This window comes from Henckelia pumila, chromosome 2, assembly GCF_033568475.1.
Source record: "Henckelia pumila isolate YLH828 chromosome 2, ASM3356847v2, whole genome shotgun sequence".
Taxonomy (NCBI): Eukaryota; Viridiplantae; Streptophyta; class Magnoliopsida; order Lamiales; family Gesneriaceae; genus Henckelia; species Henckelia pumila.
Genome location: NC_133121.1, coordinates 86,564,265 through 86,571,435, shown reverse-complemented (window position 1 = coordinate 86,571,435; position 7,171 = coordinate 86,564,265).

Genomic DNA, 7,171 nt, shown 5'->3' with positions numbered 1-7,171 from the left:
TCATTTTACAAGATCTCACTGTAATCCAAATAATCACTAGAACATAGTCTCTCCACAAGTCAAATCTGTATCCAACTGTACTTCAGCTATAAGAGATGAGACTCATATGCCATATATCATCGCAGCATTGAAACATGAAACACGCCGTGGATACTTGACAAATACGGTGGTAACGCCAACCTGTAAGCCAAATCTCCAACACTTTCCAAAATCTCAAATGGACCAATGAACCTAGGATATAGCTTAACCTTGAGACCGAAACTCAAGAACACCTTCTTGCCCACTTCGAATTGAAAAGGTATGCGCTTAACATTCGCATAACTAGCCTGTCAGTCTTGCGCAGTCTTAATTGTCTTCTTGATCTGTCCAACAATATCAACATCCTATTGGACTAACTCTGGTCCCTCTACCTGTCGCTCCCCCACTTCTTCCTAGAATAATTGAGTACGACATCGTCGCCCATACAACGCTTCAAACAGAGCCATCCCAATACTGCGATGGTAATTGTTGTTGTATGCGAACTCAATCAATGGCAACTGATCTTACCAAGCTGGACCAAAGTTCACACTTGCAACATATCTTCAAGAGTACGAATCGTGCATTCCAATTAATCATCAATCTCAAGATGATAAGAAGCACTCGAGCCATGTATAGTACCCTTATCAAGTTACAAACTCCTCCAGAATCTGAAAATACATCTGGAGTCCCATTCTCTAACAATGCCTACTAGTATGTCATGGAAACTCGTAATTTCCCTTAATGTGTAATCTATCACTACTGTCAAAAGTGAAGTTTCGATTACATAAAATGAAACGTGATGTCTTAGTGAGTCGATACACCACAACCCTGATAGTATCATAATTCCTCGAGAATACTAGCATATGTCACAAATTCCATCGAGATAACTCACATTTCTACTCAGGAATTGATAACTTATGATACAAACATCCAGGTTGTCGATGTTCAATCTAGATCTGTTGATACACCCCAATATTTAGGAAACATATTGATAAACAAAGCGCTTTATACCTTTCCACCTGAACTGAGTACACAAGTCCTTGTACACCGAAAGGATTATCATAATAATGACTAACACTTGTCATAACACATGTGACAACGTCGTTGTCTAAAATTTTCTGATTTCTTGAACCCTTCAGGTTCTTTTTTGGAAATATCAATTTTTATTCAAATGACTCACAAGTCGATTAGTACAATTCCTAGTACTAATATAATGACATCTATCTCATAACTTGATATAACACCTGAAAATAAGAATACTGATTATCCTGCCACGGATAATAATAATTCTTTACTGAATTCTGACTTGCGCTACTATGAACAAAAAACTGTTTCTTCCTTCTTTGACAAAGTCCTTAAATCAAAACAATCTAGCTAGCCCCTGACTCGATCTCATTGAATCATACATAACAATGGCCTAACGCATCCAATAGACATCACAAAAAATCAGTGACAACAATCCCTCTAGACCTGGTAAGTTTAGATCTCAGTTGTTGTCTTTTTTCAACATCTAAACACTTGATTCTATCTTGTTAATACCTCTTGAAATTCAAACACTTGCTAGATAAATTTCTGACACTGAAATCCCAGAAGTACTGTATTCATCCTATCAGTTCTTCTACTGATTAACAATCTCATAGTTCAGTTCCTAATCACCAAGTAATGAACAATTTCAATCGTTCCTACTATAAAAGAACATTTACCTCCCCCGTCATGGGGTTACAAAATCTGTATCTATCACAGATAAATTAAAAATAAAACTTCTTATCAACTCTTCTTAAGAAGAAGGAAACCCAAAATCTAAACTAGCATATTTCTTGGAAACAACTACGTCTATTTCTTACTACCTCAAACGATAGTCACAAGTAGCCATTGGGCACTAATCTTGCACCAGTCTAACTAACTATTTCAAAGTAAACATGAACACCTAAGTGCTCAACTTTCACTATCCAAGTGAATTCTCATAATGCAAAATCCATGCTGTAACTTAGCAGGCTTATGACATCCGTCAAATACTAACTAGGTCAATCATCTGATAGATCTCAAACTCTTCTGATGTAAAATGTTACTAGTTAAGAAACACTTATCCCATCATAGTTATTATCCACCAATAAGATCAAATATCTTGCTAAGGTTATCAACTGACACTAAGTTATACTTTAAAGTAACTGTTGCAATGCTCTCTAGACTGAGTAAATTTTTTCATAACCCTCTGGAGTACAAAAGACTTCTAGAATAACATTGAAAATATACTCCAACATGTTTAGCCCTTATCACAGTTCACGTCTCCCAGTATAAGTCATTTCAGTGTCCTGATGAAAAATTGTCATTACTTGACAACCCAATAATCATATTTCAATTCTTACAGGGAAACTTATATAAGTAAATCCATCACTTAGAATCCCAATTTATCATGATGATCATATTCCTGATCATTAATTACTTTTCGGATAGAATCAGATAATACTAGTAAAATTCTTGGTTCTCCCCCAGTAGCACGTGCAAAAACTATCCGCCCATAATATACACTTGTCAAGGATTCCTTTCCAAGACTATTCTATCAATGGAATCAATATCTGTATCTGATCAAGTCATACGATATCTCATCACATCCCTTGGCACTAACCCATTACCAAGAATAATATAAAGAAGACTCAAATTGTAGTAACTCAGATTCCATTTTAAGATAATAATCTGTTAAACATGATTAAGGGTTAGTATTTAACCAATTCAAGGGCTTAATCGGGCTTCAAAAGCAAGAATTGTACTTCCAAGCATGGACAGGATTGGAAGCTCCGAACTCAAATCGAAAGCTCCGAACCCTGCAGATCGGAATCACCGAAGGAAGCCTGGTGACTTAGAAACTAAGGCAGGATCGGAAGCTCTGATCCAGGATCAAAAGTTGCGATCTCCAGCTGCCAGCAATGCTCGATGATTAAGCCACGAATTTTGACAAGTGTCATACGTAGAGCAGATCGGAAGTTCCGATCCCGACGTGTCATGCATGCATGCATCGAGCTAGATCGGAAGCTCCGATCCCTAGATCGGAGGCTCCAATCGTCGCCGGATTTTTCCCTATAAATAGGGGTCTCCGGAGTTCATTTTCAATACGAATTCCGAGTTTCCTTCTTCAGTTATATATAGTGTAAGGTATACACTTGAGGTCCCTATCGGTTTATAGTAAGGTTCTGGAATAACAAGGGAGTTGTTATTGTCCTTCAGACCTAGCGACTCCAAAGGGCTTACGACGGACGAATGTATGATTCGGGAATCATATTAAGTTTTGGGAGTATTTATTAGCTTAGTTAAGGCTTATAGAACTTGTGTAGTGATACGGTGTACTTTTGAATATAGTCTTGGAACCTAGGTCCTACTAGGACTTGAACTAGCCTAGAGCTACGTACAAATTGACTGAGATTTCCAACGAGTATAAATGTTTATATGTTGCATTTACTTGGAATATGTGGCATGATATATGTTGTACTGCTTTCCATATTCATATTCCATGTGCACATACACGTTGAGCTTATACCTTGTTATACCTTCATTATAGAGCCGCTCAGCTCTATACTTGTATATAGTTTGTCACTGGGAGTACCGTGACCGCAGGGACATGTGTGTCTGATTACTCCGGTGTACTAGACGAGTGTGGTTGTACCCAAAGATTGATCCGCAAGGTTGCAGCACTCATGTGGCGCCGGTACTGAGTATGACTTATCGGATGACTCATTACTAGTCATCATGTTTACATGCATCATATACATATGTTTATTCATGTTTTTGTACTAGGCGTTAGTCGCTCATGTCCTAATTGTTATCTTGGGCACCCCATTCCACGGGGCAGGTCGCAGGATGGACGGAGCTGGGAGTTCGATGCAGGACTAGGGAGCAGGAGTCTAAACGGGATATTTTATACAGTAGGATTCGATATAGTTGTATAAATGTTTTATGACAGTCTTATTTTAAGTCTTTTCGATATGGTTGTATCACTACTAAGTTAAGCTTTGTACTAAGTTGATATGTAAATTATGGGTTATGTTTCCACATGTTTTACTCTGTTAGGTTATCTTATTTTTATTAAGATTAATGCATAGTTGTCAGTTAGTAGGTGATTCAAAGAAGGGTCACTACACAAATAAAATTTGTATATTCTCTTGATAGTTATACCTATTGCTAAGATCGTACATATATCGAGACTGAGGTAAGTCTTCATATAATGCCAAACTGGAATAGAAAAGTACATCGGCATAAGACCGCACTTACTATACCATCTCAAAACCCGAGAGTCATCAGCATCCTGGCATAACTCATCCCTGAGTCTGTGATGAATCATTACTGAGAAACATTCCTATCCGGACCAAAATCATTGGTCAAGAAAAACTTTCATATTTTCACATAAGTACAACTCAAATCCCGAGTCTGCAAGCATCTGAAAATTCTTGTCAAATACCAATTCAACTAAACTCTTGGATTAAATCCTCGAAATCCCAAATCAAAGACCAAAACTTTTCTGCTCAGCACAATTACTTGCCAAATAAAATCCCTTTCAAGGCTAATTTTTACAGCAGAACATCTGTATTTCTTACGAAAAACGGACGATAACTAAACCCTGATACCACACCTGGTATCTATCCAATCCAAAGTCATACCTTGTTGTGACTGTTGCCAAATCCCCAGACTGAGTAACCTTTCCTATATAGTCCCTGGAGCACAAAGGCCTCTAAACAACCTCTGAAGTATGAAAACTTCAAGAGAAATACCGACTGAGGGTCGCGTTTCCTCACGTCTAATCCCGGTCACAGTCCACAACTCTTGGTATTACTTGACATGGCACCCTGATGAAAATCAATCATCACAAGGCAACAACCTAAAAAGGTCAAAACAGCCAACTTGTTCTAAGGAAACCTGCCTAGAACAAACACTCGTGCCCCCTGATGAATCGCATCACCCATGGCACTATCCATAGTCAATTTATTAACTAGGTCATCCTAGGAAAAAAACAAGTACTAATCAACATAAAACATGCATAATTAAATCCTAATTATACACATGTTTAAACAAATGTCTGATCCTTTATTCAATATAATCAAGATAATCCAAAAGATTACAATACTTGAACCATCAATCCAGGTTCTAATACAATCTTTATTACAATCTCATGTAATACATAACTTAATAAAAAGATTACACTGAAAGATGTACAATTCAACAATAACTGAGTACATCAAATACTGAAATCTTCAATACATCTGATTACAAATGAATATTTTTTACAACAAAATTTAATACAGTATTTAAACTCTACGGAAATCTTTCATTCCGTCTACTGATATTGAACTTGAAGTTTCTCGTCTGCTACATACAAAAGAATCGATGCTGGCATGTCAACAGACCTTCTTCATCGCAAGATCTAAAAGATTTTATATCCTACTAGAGATGTCCAAGGCCTCCTGAGACACTCTCTTGGTAGGATCTTACGGGGTGGCTTCCTTAGTCGACGTAGAATAGATGACTACGTGTAACACATTCCATTCAACCCTGAGAAGCGCTTGACATTGAAAACTGGATCTTCTCTTCGAGCTCCATCCTGTTGGGATCCACAAAAGGCGAAACTCTGATGCCAACCTTGGCAATGACGATCTTGGAAAAGCCTTGATATCATGCTATTCCAATTCCTGATACTGGTATCGTCATTGAATACAACTTGTAATCCTACAAAGGATAACCCAAAATCAATATTATGTCCCAAATAATCTTATTGCATGCTCTGATACCATAAATGTAGTGACCCGTGTCGTGATCACTACTAATCAGAAGCTTAAGAAACCTAGTGGTCAACCCTGCTATGTCCCAAATAATCTTATTGCATGCTCTGGATATCTCGAATAATACTTTCGTATCTTACTAAGGCAGATCCTAGAAGCTCCTGTCTAGGTCCAAGCCTACCATGCAGCACTACAATACATAAATACCATGCATTATCTGGCATGTCAAACATCACCTATCAGGCTCTAAAAGCCTTATTTATATAGCCTACTTCCTATTTACTACAAGAAACCAGAGCCATACCTTCGTCCGTCGTCAGCCTGCTGATGTCGCATGCCCCAGAGCTTGGGCACAGCCTAGCTACGACTCCTGGACACCTCGCCAGAGCTCCGCCACCTGGCTGCTACTACGTACACTGTCCGTTATAGAAAAATTATTACCTACTCCAACTCTTAAAATAAGAGTACCCAAAAGCTCTTAGAATCGAGCTACATGGGCCAAGGAGAGGTGAAGAATTAGCATTTCAAAATGAGGAATTCGGACCCCTATTTATAGGGAACAATCGGAGGCTCGTATCCCACGATTGGACGCTCCAATTCGCATGCACCAGCCATGTGGCGTGATCTCATTGACACATATCCCGCCGACACATCGGATGATTCGATCTCATGATCGGATGCTCCGATCCTTGCCATGTGTCGACACAAAAATGACACGTCAAAATTGCATGGCCTAACAAGATCAGACGCTCCAATCTGTCCATCACACGCTCCGTTCAAGATCGGATGATTCTATTCTGTCCGAGTTCAATTTGCAATTTATTCCTTTAATTAATTCCTTAATCTTGTTTAAATCCCATAATTTTGTAAAATGGAACCGGGCTACTACACTTTCTTTGTTTTATTTTATTTTTCTTGGGACTAACAAAAGTCTAAGTTTGAGGGGATTTGATAAGTGCAATTTATTGCACTTTTAATGCATTTTGACTTGGATTTATTTTGTTTCTTGAACGGTATTATGTGTTTTACTTGTTTTTGTCTTTTGTAAGAGGCGAGGAAATAATGAGATTTTATGGCATATATGGAGTGGAAAGAAACCAAAACGGTCAAGGAAAGTGAAATAAAAAATGCTAAAGAAAATAATTTCAGCAGGCGCAGTGCACCCGCGAAACTTTTATGTGCCCCTGCACAAATATACTTGCGCCCCCACTCCAATCTACACTAAAAAAGGGTCCCAAAACAGAACCAGCAACGCACCTGCACAAATTTGTTGTGCCTCGTGCTACCACTGGTGCCGCAATGCCGTTGTTGAGAGTTTGAAAGCTGAAATCAGCAACTGTAGTGCACCCATGAAACTTTGTTGTGCCCCCGTGCCGTCGAAGTCCAGA